The sequence below is a fragment of the Halichoerus grypus genome, chromosome 6 (genome assembly GCF_964656455.1).
Source record: "Halichoerus grypus chromosome 6, mHalGry1.hap1.1, whole genome shotgun sequence".
Taxonomy (NCBI): Eukaryota; Metazoa; Chordata; class Mammalia; order Carnivora; family Phocidae; genus Halichoerus; species Halichoerus grypus.
Genome location: NC_135717.1, coordinates 75,830,443 through 75,845,632, shown reverse-complemented (window position 1 = coordinate 75,845,632; position 15,190 = coordinate 75,830,443). Strand labels below are relative to the sequence as shown.

The window sequence follows — 15,190 nt, the reverse complement described above, 5'->3', positions numbered from 1 at the left end:
GACACAATTATTCTCAGATCTGTCCATCTCCTGGCCCCCACCTTGTTCTCTCAAGAAATAATTCACATATGGGGCTCCTGGGTGGCTCAGTCGGTAAGTGTCCAACTTGTGGCTTTCGCCCAGGTCACGATCTCAGGGTTGTGAGGTGAAGCCCCTGTGGCCAGCTCCGTGCTCAACAGGGAGTCGGCTTGAAGATTCTCTCCCTCTACCCCTCCCCCCACTCATGCCCATGCTTGCTCTCTCTCTCTCTATAAAATCAATCTTTTTTTAAAAAAAGGGAAAGAATTCACATAAACATTTGTTTCCTCCAGACTTTGATACAGTGAAAATAAAAGGAAACCTTGCTTAGAACGGAGTCGTGGCCAGCAGGGGGGCGCTCTCATGCCCTACCACGGCTCATGAATTTCAGACCCAACAGGAAGAAACATAGCCTCTAAGTCTGGCCCTACTTTACTACCCTATTTCCCCAGTAGGAGGAAGAGAGGCTTTCCTCCCGCCCCAGCAACAACCCAGCCAAGGAGACGCTGGCACGGGCCGGCCAATGACAGGCCGCTATACTCAGAACTCCTCGTTTACTCCAATGGGCTTCTGGCTTCTAACAGCCGTCCCAGCAGTCCTCTCCTTTGTTTTGTGAACTTACTATGGTTTTGCCATAACTTGCTTGTCCTGAATTACAATTCTCTGCTATTCTGGAATAAACCCACTGCTGCTGGTAAAATCAGTGGCAGTTTTATTTCCAAGGTTAACATTATTTGGTGATCAGAAGTGGGACTCACAGATGACCCCCACCAGCTGCAAGGCTGGGGAGCCAACATGTGCCGGGACCCACGGAGCCAGTCGGGCCCACTGCTTTCTCACTGACCCTGAAGTTTGAGGGTAAGTTTTCACCTGGATTTCGAGTTCTGCGCTCTTTATGCTTGAGCTTTCCAGACTTTATTTGGGACCTGTTTTAAGGCCTTGTCCTTTCTGAGAGTACTTGTTTTGTTTGGCCTTTGGTCTGACTCCTTTTTTAGGAACCGACTGTTCTGTTGGAACTGTGCCGGCCTTCAGTCTGACTCCTTTGGGACCAGGCCCTGTTGAAACTTTGCAGTTTAGGAACTTTTCTTTTTGCTCTAGAGAAACAAAAAACACCTAAGAAATGGGATCCCAGTCATACAAATGCCCCTCTTCTGAGACCCTGGCCAGTTTTTTTTTTGCTTAAAAACTACATTCCCGGGGCGCCTGGGTGGCTCAGTTGGTTAAGCGACTGCCTTCGGCTCAGGTCATGATCCTGGAGTCCCGGGATCGAGTCCCACATCGGGCTCCCTGCTCGGCGGGAAGCCTGCTTCTCCCTCTCCCACTCCCCCTGCTTGTGTTCCCTCTCTCGCTGTGTCTCTCTCTGTGTCAAATAAATAAATAAATAAAATCTTAAAAAAAAAAAAAAAGCTGTGGCCCTTAAAAAGGGGAAAAAACTGAGTTGGATGTCTATTTCAATTGGTACCTTGAGGCTCCCAAATGTCAGGATTCTAGGTTTGCCTCTTTGCAAAATACTACTTTGAAATTAACTGAGGCAAACAGCTGAAAGAAGTCAAAACTGCTTCTGAAGCCCCCGCCCTCCTTGTTTCTAGACAGGTGGCAGCCACCTGATGAGCACAGGTGTTGTGCCATTTTCCTCTATTCTTCCAACCTCACTTTTCCTCCAAACCTCTCCCCACTCTCTCCTCCCTTAAACCTATTAAAACTTGCCCCTTTATAGTTGTGTTGTTTTTTTTTTTTTTAAGATTTTATTTATTTGACAGAGAGACACAGCGAGAGAGGGAACACAAGCAGGGGGAGTGGGAGAGGGAGAAGCAGGCTTCCCGCTCAGCAGGGAGCCCGATTTGGGGCTCGATCCCAGGACCCTGAGATCAAGATCTGAACTGAAGGCAGACGCTTAACGACTGAGCCACCCAGGCGCCCCTAAAGTTTACTCTTCTGAGGATCTCAATAAACCCCAAGTTTCTATGTTTCTTGAACTAAGGCCAAACTGCCAGCCATAGTTAGTTTCCTAAAGTAACTGAGGGCCCCATAGGTTGCTAAAGAATTTAACATATTCAAACTTATCAACCTGGTTTATCAGATTTTTATCAATTCGTACACATGGCCAGGCCAAACACTGGATGAAACTAGCCCGATGGGAACATCCCGAAGGGGATTTAGATAACCAAACTCCTAACTTTTGGCAAGGTGCTAGAACGCTCATTGGGAAATGTTCACGAGCAATTACAGTAGCTTTTCCTAAACCTTGGAATAAAATTCAGGTTTGCAAACAAAGCCTGATGAACCTGTTCATGACTATTACAATCAACTCCAAAATGTTTTTAAAGAAAGTTCTGGTCTTCCTTTGGATATGAATCCACCTGGGTAGCATTTAATTCTGTTTGTTAATGGGCTAGTTTTTCTCCTTTAGTTAAAAAGGACCAGGATGGGGCGCCTGGGTGGCTCAGTCTCAGGTCGTGATCTTGGAGTCCCAGGTTCGAGTCACCATCGGACTCCCTGCTCAGTGGGGAGTCTGCTTCTCCCTCTGACCCTCCCCACTCTCATGCTCCATGCTCACTCTCTCTCTCTCTCTCAAATAAAATCTTAAAAAAAAAAAAAAAGGGTGGAATGGGAAACTCCAGGATGGAATGGGAAACTATGTCCGCTCCAGATTTAGTTAATTTGCCAGAGCAGCTGGCTGGCATCCAGGTAAGTCACCTAAAAGAAAGACCACTAAAATTCTTAATTTTCAACTTCAGCAAATGAAGACTCCTAAAACCCAAACCCTCCTGGTTTCTGCTGTTATTGCAAAGAGCCAGGACACTGGAAAAAAGATTGTTACAAACTTAAGCACTTCAGGAGCCTTTAACCCCATCGCCAGCCTTCCCGGGATCCCACTTCCCAATGATGAGGCTCCAAGGAACTACAGGGGCTCTTCCCATTCCTCCCTCTTAATTGGCTTGGAGAAACCACTCTGCAGATCAGGAATTAATCTCTGTGTCCATACTAACACCAGAGCTATACTCTCGGGGCTCAACCCCACGGCTATAATGCGGCCTCCCCCGCAGAGTACTAAAACAGATCAAACAGTAGGGGTCTCTCATAAACCTCAACACGTTCCTGTCTCTGAACCTATTCCCTTTGTCTAGACCCTTTCAGAGATACACAACCTTTTCTCTTCCGTTCTTCCACTGCTATTCATTTGCTGGGCTGAGATTTTTTTTTGAAAAGTATCAGGCAGGAATTTCTTTCTCCCAAAAGGGGTAAATAATTCTAGAATTTGTTAGTAGTAATCAAAACAGCCAACCAGAAAAATCAGATGAGCCTTTGACATCTTTTATTTGTTTCTTCTCTGATGGCACTATAGCTGAGTCTGGAGACACTGATCATTTACTCCTATCGGATCAGTTACATTCCTCTTTATGGGCAAAATCTTCAATCGATAGATAATTGGCAGAAGCCACAGTGCACCTCCCATCAAGATTCAAAGAGATCCCTCAAAACCTCTCCTCGGCATTAATCCACACCATATAAACAAAGACACCCACGCACTTCAAGGCATTATGCCCATAACAGATTACAAGGCTCAGGCCTCATTACTTCCTACACCAGTCCCTGGAATGCCCCTGTTTTACCTGTGAGAAAACCCAGTGGCCAAGGGTGGAAGTTAGTCCAGGACCTCTGAGCAATAAATAGCACTGTTATCCCACGGCACCCTGTTGTCCCTAACTCCCACATGCTACTGAGATCCATTTCCACTGAAAGCAGATTTTTTTTCACTGGAATTGATCTATACAGAGCTTTCTTAGTATTCCCACTGATAAAGAGGAAAATGGTAAATACCATGCTGGTTATGCTACTGCCTGCAACTCCTGAAGTCACTGAGCAGCACCTTCACCCCGGCCGTGTCAGCTCAACAGGCGGAGTTACACGCCCTCACTCAAGCTTGTGCCTTAGCCGAGGGTAAGACTGCAGACATTTATACCGACAGCCCATATGCCTTTGGTGTGGCTCGTGACTTTGGAATATTATGAAAACAACGAGGTATCCTTGCCTTCAATGGGGATACGATTTTAAAAGGCTCCTATGTCCATAATTTACTGGATGCCACCTTGCTGATAGCTTCACAAAAAACAAAAACAGAAACCACACTTTCAAGTAAACCGGTAGCCAAACTTCTGTCATGTTCCAAAGGGATGTTCTCACCAATGATAATTTGGAAAAACTGACCAGAGATACTCAGTTGACCCCAGAGAGGAAAAAACAATATTGGAAATGTAATAATTGTTCAATGGTTTGATAAAGAGAGAACTCTGATTTGGACCAAATAATCCAGCCCTACCAGAAATTCTAATATTTCTGCTATCTACCACGGTACATGCATTAAACTGTTGATCTACTGACAAAATTACAGCATTCATGAACCAGTACTGGTAGGGAAATTTTTTTTTTTTTTAAAGATTTTATTTATTTATTTGAGACAGAGAATGAGATAGAGAGAGAGAGCATGAGACGGGGGAGGGTCAGAGGGAGACGCAGACTCCCTGCCGAGCGGGGAGCCCGATGCGGGACTCGATCCTGGGACTCCAGGATCATGACCTGAGCCGAAGGCAGTCACTTAACCAACTGAGCCACCCAGGCGCCCGGTAGGGAAATATTAATAAGGCCACAAAAACTGTCCACCTCACTTGTCCCACCCGTCCAAAGTACAATCCAGGGAAAGCTGTTCAGGCTTTTAGACGGTTTTTATATGGTTTCCCCATCTCATGGATGTTAGGGATAAATGTTTTAGTCATGGCTTGTATGTTTTCTCACTGACCAAAAGCTTTCCCTTTTACACTGGCAAATGCTTCTCCTGTGGCTAAACTTCTGTTAGAAAAGATTATCCCTGGGGCGCCTGGGTGGTGCAGTCAGTTAAGCGTCTGATTCTTGGTATTCTGCTCAGGTCATGATCTCAGGGTCGTGGGACTGAGCCCCACATCATGCTCCACGGTGAGCATGGAGTCTGCTTGAGATTCTCTCCCTCTGCTTGTGCTCTCTCTCAAACAAATAAAATAAATCTTAAAAAAAAAAAGATTATCCCTATCTGAGGAACCCTCTCAAACTTCAAAGTGAACAGGGAACCCATTTTACTTATCAGGTGCTTCGACAAGTCTGTGCTATTTGATTGGTTTTATACTTTCATTGTCCATACCTCCCTTAATCCTCAGGGTTGGTCAAATATACTAACAGCAGTATTAGGACTCAGCTGGCAAAATGTGTAGAGACCCTCCAAATACCCTGGCAGAAAGCATTGCCACCAGTACTTCCAAATCTCAGATCTACCTTACAGGAAATCACAGACTGTCACCCTTTGAGATACTCGCAGGACATCCAATGCACTTGGCCCCTGCCTCCTCTGATCCACAGTTGATAAAAGGAGATCTACTTCAAAATTGTAAAGAACTAATTGCTTCTATTAAAAATACCCACGCTTCAGTAATGCCATCTTCTCCCAGTGTGTTCCCAGGAGATGGCCACCTAAAGCATCACATATTGTACCATGGAGATTTTGTCAATTGAAAAAGACACCTCCAGAAAGACTCGACCTTATCAGAGACTGCTAACCGACTCTTAAGCCATCAGACTCCAGGGAGAAGACTTCTGGATTCACATAACACATCTACAGAAAGCACCAGACTCTGGCTCGACCTGCACACCCCCTGCTGACCTGGAAGGGAAGTTCTGGAATTGAAGCAGACACCACCGGGTGAGACAGCTTTCCAAGAGGTCTGGAGCAGGCCTGTATACCTTTTTCTCATTACTGCTTCTCTCTCTTTCGTGGAAAGATGATGTCCTTACCTGCATCTCCCAGCCCCTGTGAGAGGGGGAAACCTCTTCTTTTGATCATGGCCTTTTGGAAACAACCTCATCATGATTCTGGGACTCATTTCTCACTTGCTTTTTCTGAAGGGTTAAGAACACTCAGAATTCACAAAAGCCTTCTTTTACCTAAACTATTAACTGACTCTGGATTCTTACCCAAATTAATGGCCTCCAGGGGTGCCTGGGTGGCTCAGTCGTTAAGCCTCGGCTCAGGTCATGATCCCAGCGTCCGCATCAGGCTCCCTGCTTGGCAGGAAGCCTGCTTCTCCCTCTCCCTCTCCCACTCCCCCTGCTTGTGTTCCTTTTCTCGCTGAGTCTCCCTCTGTCAAATAAATAAATAAAATCTTAAAAAAACAAAACAACAACAAATTAATGGCCTCTGAATTTGCAACTTCACAGGCTATATTATCGATAAAACATTTTATTCCAAACAGCTCTTCTGAGATATAACAATACTGGTTTAAATGATTTTTTTGTTTTTTTAATTCATGAGAGTCAGAGAGAGAGAGAGGCAGAGGCAGAGGGAGAAGCAGGCTCCCCGCCTAGCAGGGAGCCCGATGCGGGACTCGATCCCAGGACCCTGGCATCATGACCTGAGCCGAAGGCAGACACTTAACCATCTAAGCCACCCAGGCGCCCCAACAATACTGGTTTAAAACCTCACTTAAGTTTTGCTATTCTGCAAAAAGCCCCAACAGCTATGGCTGTATTTTTACACCTGCACTGAATCTTCCCAAGTGTGCTCAGTTACGCCTTTCAGTGTGCTCTGGCTGTATCCAGCTGTATCCAGTATTCTCCTTTCCTGGTCCCTTTACAAGCAGAGACTTCAGGAGGCATGCCTTTGTAGGGAGAACGTTTCTCTCTGATGTCAGAATTAAGTGCCAATAAATATTTCAGCTGGCTACTTTCAGAGTTAGAGTCCTGGCTTAGAACCATCATACAATTTGGAATTCATTTTACTTCTTCAAACAGAAATTAAAATTGAATTATTTTAAGTTTTGTATTTCGTTGTCTATCAAACTTTCTAAAAACGATGTACCCAGTAACATGATGCTGGTTCAGTGCTTCAAGATGATTTCCAATACTTACATTTTGATAAATATAGACTATAGGTGGGAAGTGCCAGACAGTTCTCCCTCCTAACCCTCGTTATCCACCGTGGCCTTAAGGGATTTCCAACTGCTATGCACTTTCCCTCCCAAGTAGGACATGACAACCAGGGAAGGTCCTTCTTGGCACTAAGGAACAAAACCACTACATATGGAAAACCTGACTCTTGATCAGCAATGCTTTCAAAAAAGATCGTGATCAAAAAAGGGGGAAATGTGAAAATTAACAAAAGGAAACCTTGGTTAGAATGGAGTCAGGAAGCCAGCAGGGGGCGCTCCCACACCCTGCCAGTAGATAACTACCACCGCAGAAGGTAGGTAGGCTTCCCCCCACAGCCCAGCCAATGAGAGTCACTATCCTTCAAACTCCGTTTCATCCATTGAAATTTTGTTTCTGGGGCGCCTGGGCGGCTCAGACGTTAAGCGTCTGCCTTCGGCTCGGGTCATGATCCCGGAGTCCTGGGATCCAGCCCCGCATCGGGCTCCCTGCTCCGCAGGAAGCCTGCTTCTCCCTCTCCCACTCCCCCTGCTTGTGTTCCCTCTCTCGCTGTATCTATCTCTGTCAAATGAATAAATAAAATCTTAAAAAAAAAAAAAAAAGAAATTTTGTTTCTAACAGCCCTCCCAACCTCCCCCTTTCCTCCATAAAAGAGTGTTCCTCTCCCTTGTTCTAGAGACTTGCCTATGGCTTTGGCATGGCTAGCTTGTCCCAAATTGCAATTCTTTGCTATTGCTAAATAAACCTATTTTTGCCGGTAAAAATAACTGGCAGTTTTATTTTTAAGGTTAACAATACACACATCCACATCCTCAGGTAGACTGTCTTCCTTCAAATTGTGGTATTTCCGCTTCAATAGGTATTTTTCAAAAAATGTTTTATTTTGCAGAGGTTTGTTCTCAACCAGAGATGACTTCGCCCCCCCCCCCACCAGAACATGTGGCAGTGTCTGGAGATATTTCTCGTTGTCTGGGGAGTGTGCTACTGGCATCCAGTGGGATGCTGCTCAACATCCTACAACAGGGCACGCCCCAGAACAAAGAATTCTCTAGCCCAAAGTGTCAACAGTGCTGAGGTTGAAAACCCTGTTCTACTGTACATATACCCCAAAATACAATTAATGCCTTATTACTGGACATTTATAGTTCCCATTTTTCATCATTAAAAACAGGGTTGTGATGAATACCCTGGTGTGGTGTTTTCCTACTAAGTCCAGAATCAAAGGAGATAGATGTGAAAATTCAGCGTACGCACAGGCCTCACGGTGGTCAGAGACAAGAGGGACTGTAGCTCAGCTGGGCTGTGCCCAGGTCACACAGGCCTCAGGGTCACTGCCACAGTACCCCGGGGATGTGTGGCCCAATGGAGGTCTTTAGGAAAGGGGGCTGCACTCCCACGCCTGGCTGAGCAGGGCCTCGGGGGGATGCATAAACCTTCAGGGCAGAGTGTCTGCCTGCATCTGGTTTACCTCTGGCTTCACTGCTTTGTTACTCAAGAAGAAACTCAATGAGTCAGCTGTCAGCTGTGAGCAGGACCAGGCATACAGGAGCGAAGACCCACGGAAAACCTCAAGGGCTCTGTGTCATTAATGGCTCCATCCCCGAACCCCAATTCCTAACCAAAGTTGCCAGCAAGAAGGAAAACTCAAGCAGCCAAGAACTGATGTCCTCTCCTTTCTGAGATCCAGCAGGAAAATGGCGAGGTAGATGGAAACGGGAAAGAGCAAGCCACTGGCTTCCCCCTGGACAAGGCTTTCCAGTTACCTAGCTTGTTCACAGCCAGTATTTCACCTATGATGGACGCAGCCTGGGACTTGAGATTCTGCACGGCTGGTTTCTAGGAGACCCGCTCTCCCCCACCCTTATCAGTCTAGGATTCTGAGGTGCAGGGAAGGCAAGTATTACTACTCGTAACAAGACCCCAGCAACCACCACATACTGACGACATGGGAACACACCAGCTACAATGCCGGGCTCATCTCTGCTTGCGGCTTCTCTCCAGCCTTCATGACATACCTGTCAAGAAGGCACTTCCACCTCATTTTTCAGAGTCAAGGCTGAGACTGGAGGCTGCCCAGTGAGGGCAGGGAACACAGCACCTGCAGAGCTGCCCAAGGCTGGGGGTGCGGGGCAAGTTGGTGCCCACCCCTGGGCCCATTCGTTTTCCATGAGAAACATAAGCACAGCGGGTACCTGATGTGTGTCTACTCAGACTCCAGTCCCCTTTCCTGAGGCCTGAGAGCCCTACCCTGGATGCCAAATGTCCCTGTATTAACTGAAAACCCCAAAGTTCACCAAAAAACAGCCCAACACCATCCCATAAAGTCAGTCAATTTGGGCGCTTGGGCCAAAGGGAGGCAGGAGCAAGTATACACAAGTGCCCCGGAAGGACAAAGGTTTTAGGAGGACAAAACCTTGGCAGGGCAGGCCTCTCCTTCCCAGCATAGATTCACCTGTGTCCCCCCCACCACACTCATCTCCTCACCAACCACCAAGCAGACCTCAAGGTTACTCAACATCGCACAGGGGGGCATGCTACCATTATGCTGGGAGAACCCAACTCTGCATGACCCCAGCCCATCACTTAACCAGCTGTGTGACTGCGAGTATGGCTTTCATCAATCAACAACCCACGCTGAGCTCGTCGAATGTGCAGGCACGGTGCATGCAGCTGGAGGAACAGTGGAAAAATGACCCATTGTGGGCGGCAGGGGGAACACCTGGGTGGCTCAGTCGTTGAGCGTCTGCCTTTGGCTCAGGTCATGATCCCAGGGTCCTGGGGTCGAGCCCTGCATCGGGCTCCCTGCTCGATGGGCAGCCTGCTTCTCCCTCTCCACTGCTTATGCTTTCTCTAATGCTCTCGCTCTCTCAAATAAATAAAATCTTTAAAAAAAAAAAAAGACCATGGGAAGAGATATCTCTTTATCTATATACAGTCGACCATTGAAAACAGGGGTTTAAACTTCGTGGGTCCACTTATACACAGATTTTTTACAGTACTGTAAATGTATTTTCTCTTCCTTATGATTTTCTCAATAACATTTCCCTTTGTCTAGCTTACTTTATTTTTTTTAAGATTTTATTTATTCACTTGAGAGAGAGAAAGAGAGCACAAGCAGGGGGGAGAGGCAGAGGGAGAAGCAGACTCCCAGCTGAGCCAAGAGCTAGACCGTGAGATTCCATCCCAGGACCTGGAGATCACGACTTGAGCCGAAGGCAGATGCTTAACCATCTGAGCCACCCAGGTGCCCCTCTCTAGCTTACTTTATTATAAGAATACATATAACCTACAAGATATCTGTTAATTGACCGTTTGTGTTATCAGTAAGGCTTCTTGTCAACAGTAGACTATTAGCAGTTAAGTTTCTGAGGAGTCAAAAGTCATATGTAGATTTCTGACCGTGGGGCTGCAAGTAGGGGACTCAGCGCTTCTACCCCCATGTTGTTCAAAGGTCAACTGTGTGTGTGAGATGTTCACCTTAAAAAAATTAAACCACTTAGGCAACACCATAGGCAAGTCCTCGGCAAGGAGAACACTTGGAGACGAAAGGGGGAAGCCGGGAGGGCTGTTATAAACAAAAGTCCACTGGAGTAAAAGGGGGGCTCCAAGTATAGTGGCTTCTCACTGGCTGAGTTATGACAGTCTCTCACTGGCTGGGCTCATTTGTCCTCTCATCAGTCCTCCTGCTGGGGCAGTAGAGTTGGGGGGGGCCCTCACAAGGTACCCTCTCTTCCTACTAGGTCTGCGCACGATGGCGCCCCCTGCTGGCCTCCTGATTCTATGTCAGTGAGATTTTGCTTTATTTTCACCATATCTATATGTATCTATGTATCTCATGTATCTATATCTTTTTTATAGCTAAATATATATGAAGATATATCTATTTTTATATATAGACCTAGGTCTATACACAGTTGACTCTTGAACAACGTGGGGATTGGGGGGGCACTGACGCCTGTGCAGTCAAAAATGCCCATATAACTTTTTTTTTTTTAAAGATTTATTTATTTATTTGACAGAGAGAGACACAGCGAGAGAGAGAACACAAGCAGGGGGAGTGGGAGAGGGAGAAGCAGGCTTTCTGCTGAGCAGGGAGCCCGATGCGGGGCTCGATCCCAGGACCCTGGGATCATGACCTGAGCCGAAAGCAGCCGCTTAAGAACTGAGCCACCCAGGCACCCCTGAACTACTAATGTTGACTGAAAGCCTTACTGATAATGTAAACAGGTGATTAACACATACTTTGCATGTTATATGTATGATATGTTGTATTCCTATAATAAAGTAAGCTAGAGGGGCACCTGGGTGGCTCAGTCGGTTAAGCGTCCAACTCTTGATTTCAGCTCAGGTCATGATCTCAGGATTGAGATCGACCCTGCATCAGGCTCTGTGCTGAGCATAGAGTCTGCCTGAGATTCTCTCTCTCCTCTTCCTTTGCCCCTCGCCCCGCTCTCTCTCTCTTGCTCTCTAAAATGAATAAATAAAACCTTTTTAAAATTTTAAAAATTAAAGCTAGAAAAAAAGAAACTGTCATTAAGAAAATCATCAGGAAGATACACTTACGGTATACCCTGCACTGTATTTATCAATGCCTAAGTTTATATATGGAAAAAATCTGCATATAAGTGGACCTGCACAGTTCAAACTCAAGTCAGTTGTATATCTGTGAAAATATAGGTATTTTTATGTTTTCCCCAGACTGGGGATCCAGAAGAGAAAGTGCTATCTGGAAAATACAGGGACAGGGAGTTCACTTTTCTGGGCCTTGGTGTCCTCCTCAGAAAAACGGGTTTGGAGAAGGTGGATTTCCTTTTTCTTTTCCTTCTTAAATGAACACATATTAAAGATTTTATTTAACTCATTTAATGGGGGAAACAGTAAAATGTTAAAACCATTCAAAGGAATCAAAGATCCATAGCCATAGGCAATGGGAAAGCTGAAATGAATTTACAAACACACCCCAAACTAGTCAATATCCACAAGGTATTCCACTGGACAGCTCATTTGCATTTCTATTAACAATCATTTGCATTAGTATCAGTTTTCTGCAACTTACAAAGATGTAAAATAACTCAAAGGCAATAAAAGGCAAAGAAAGCCTAAAAGGGTGTACTAGTTTGAACATCCAGGTTGGGTTTTTTCATTTCCCATTTCAAAGTCTTCCACAGTTTTTCCTGACAGTCTTCCTGCCTGTGATAATCATCTCAAAGATTATTCTTTGACATAAATAAGGGCTGGTCTCATTCCACAGGCTTGGTAGTTTACATGAGTACAGCAAGGGTGTTCATTAACCAGTTAAACCTGTAAAAGTTTCTTCTGCAAACTTAGAGCCACTCAATATTGAACTACTAAGGCCACAGAATCAACTTCTGACCAGAGACTTTCATAAGGAATCTCGGACTGGACTTTTAAACACCTTATTATTTGAGACCTGAGGGCAGGAAACCAAGCCTAACCAATTCCAGCAGGTTTCATTGGCAGTTCCTATAAATATGAGTGAATTCCTCTATGGAAATAAAGAAAGCCCAAACTGGGAACAAAGGCTATTTATCCAGACACTTGCATTTGGCAGACTCTCAAAGGCAGGCAGAGGAGTGGGAAAGATTTACAGTGAAGAAAAGGAGGGGGCTTCAAGTGTGCCCCAACTGGAGGCTGGTAGCACCCTGGGTGATTGGTTAGGGGTGCATATTTGGTTTTTTCTGGGTGGTCCTAAGTTGGAAGCAGGGACAAACAGTAGGAAACCAGTTATTAATGAAGGCCATTAGGGGCCAATTGTTACAGAAGTTATTTTTAGCTTTCTGGATTGTCACCAGAGACAGACGTCTGATTTCTAGCAGGCTGCCTTCCTGAGCTAGTCATTATGTAAGGAGGGGTTATGGTTTCCTGGGTAGGTTGCTGCAGGTGGTGGGTTCTGCATTTACGTACAGTCTGGCCACTGTCCATTTATATAGTCAGTCTCTTGCCTCTCTTATTCAGGTCCACCAAGTATCTTAAATTCCCTGGCATCAGGAAATGACCTTCCTAACTACCCTGTACAGCTATGGCCCTATCAGCCAGGGGCCGGGCAGGGTTCCTGGCAAGGCTTTGTAGGCACTGGCTCCATAAAGTGAAAAGTGGTTTGTCATTACATGCGCATCATGCAAAATTCGACATTCCAAGGAAGGCCCTGGTTACACTTATCAGCTTGTGAATTATATCCTGTTTAAAAAAAGGACAGTATGGCAGTTTTGAGGCCACACACTTGGTTCCTGGACCTGTTTTGAGAGCATAAACAGAACTATGGTTGTATTAATTGCATTATTAACTCAGCTCCACATTCTGTTATGTTCCCTAATTATGTTTCATGCATGATCAATCATTAACTTTGCCTTTTTACCCCTACTCCCCGTTTACCCATTGATTGTAGAAACCTAATGGTTGCGGGGGGCGGGCGCCTGGGTGGCTCAGTTGGTTAAGCGTCTGCCTTCGGCTCAGGTCATGATCCCAGGGTCCTGGGATCGAGCCCAGCATTGGGCTCCCTGCTTCTCCCTCTCTCTCTGCCTGCCGCTCCCCCTTGCTTGTGTGCGCACACATGCACACTCTCTAACAAATAAATAAAATAAAAATAAAATAAACCTAATGGGGACCGGATGGTAACATCGGTCTTGATGTACCAGGTCCCAAATAGTGCCTCATTGTTCGGAAGAATGCTTATCTCTAGGTTGTTGAGCCCCACCCCCTTAAGGTTTCAAGAAACCCCTTCCTCTCCTCTCAAATATATAAGCTGTCCCTAGGCTCAGCAGGGTCACTCAGCTTTGGAAATGATCCTAATTTCTCGTTGGATTGCCTTTCTGATAATAAAGATTTCTTTGCTTCAAAGCCGGTATCTCAGACATTAGATTACTGTGTATCCGATATACAAACAAGTCTGAGTTTGGTAACAGTTTCTCAAAAAATTATACACAGAATTACCATATGATTTAATATATATTATTCTGCTTCTGGGTATATACACAAAGGAAGTGAAAACAGCAATTCAAACAGATATTTGTACACCCATGTTCTAGCTGCACTATTCACAAAAGCTATGCAGATGTCCATAGATGGGTGAATGGATAAACAAAACATGGTTTTATCCATAGAGTGGAATATTTTTTTAAAAGATTTATTTATTTATTTATTTGTCAGAGAGAGAGAGAGTGTGTGAGCACAAGTGGGGGAGCAGCAGGCAGAGGGAGAAGCAGGCTCCCCACTGAGCAGGGAGCCCGATGTGGGGCTCAATCCCAGGACCCTGAGATCATGACCCAAGCTGAAGGCAGACGCTTAACCGATTGAGCCACCCAGGCGTCCCGATAGAGTGGAATATTAATTTAGCTTCAAAAAGGAAGAACAAGGGGTGCCTAGGTCCCTGTTGGTTAAGCGTCTGCCTTCAAAACAGGGAGACTTCACAGGAATTCCAGGGCAGGGGAGAAGGGTACGTGAGTGAGGTGGGGGGGCAGGAGGGCAGCAGAGAACTAGGTATCATTTTTAAATGTTTCATTTCAGTTTCCCAAAGCAGAGTCTATTAAATTGTTACAGGTTACAGACAGTACAGGCAGCTTAAGGAGTTTCCTCATGTTATCTAGAAAATGGAAATGAAACCTCAGCAATATTCCAAGCAAATCCCCACAGCACAGTTTCCCACACAGGTCTGTTGTGTCCTATAGAAATCGAGCTTGGCAGCTTGCCAGCAGGCCACTTCCATGGCGCTGTCAGTCAGTATCCAGAGTAAAAAGTGCCCTGGAAATCCTGACTCCGAGCACTGGTGTTGTCTGAAAGTTGTTGAAGCCATGCTAACTCAGAGGCCTGTTTTTTTTAAGTATTACTAGTTTAAGGTACTTGGTATAATCCTTTTCCACAAGGCTCTGATTCTGTCCTTTGTTGGAGATACACACATAAACCACACACACACACACCCCCCAAATCATCTACAGGTGGCAGAGACTTACTGGTTGTGATTAATTTATTTCTCCAACTGGTAATGTAAGAATGGAAGAGAGACAGATTCTCTTTTGGGGTACGATACATAACCATTTCATAACAAATTTCATCACTTTCCCCTGAGAATAAAAACATATTATGGGCAGAAAGGCATTCCCATAAAGGAAATGTTTTCTGAAATATTTGCATTCATAACATTTTATCTGCACAAACGTAACCAAGGAGCGCCCGAGCAAGCACCTCTTCTGATCCGACAGCTGCT

General features: G+C 45.4%; 1 protein-coding gene and 1 long non-coding RNA gene across 2 annotated transcripts in view; one reads left to right on the top strand and one right to left on the bottom strand.

The window, feature by feature from the left end:
* Window positions 1–15,190, bottom strand: part of BID (BH3 interacting domain death agonist) — a 41,305-nt gene that overhangs the window by 16,207 nt on the left and 9,908 nt on the right. The gene's annotated exons all lie outside the window — the stretch shown is intronic.
* On the top strand, window positions 615–7,888 carry LOC118542373 (uncharacterized). The gene is made up of 3 exons (XR_004920549.2): window positions 615–876; window positions 5,496–5,746; window positions 7,859–7,888. It is a non-coding gene; the product is annotated as an uncharacterized LOC118542373 (long non-coding RNA).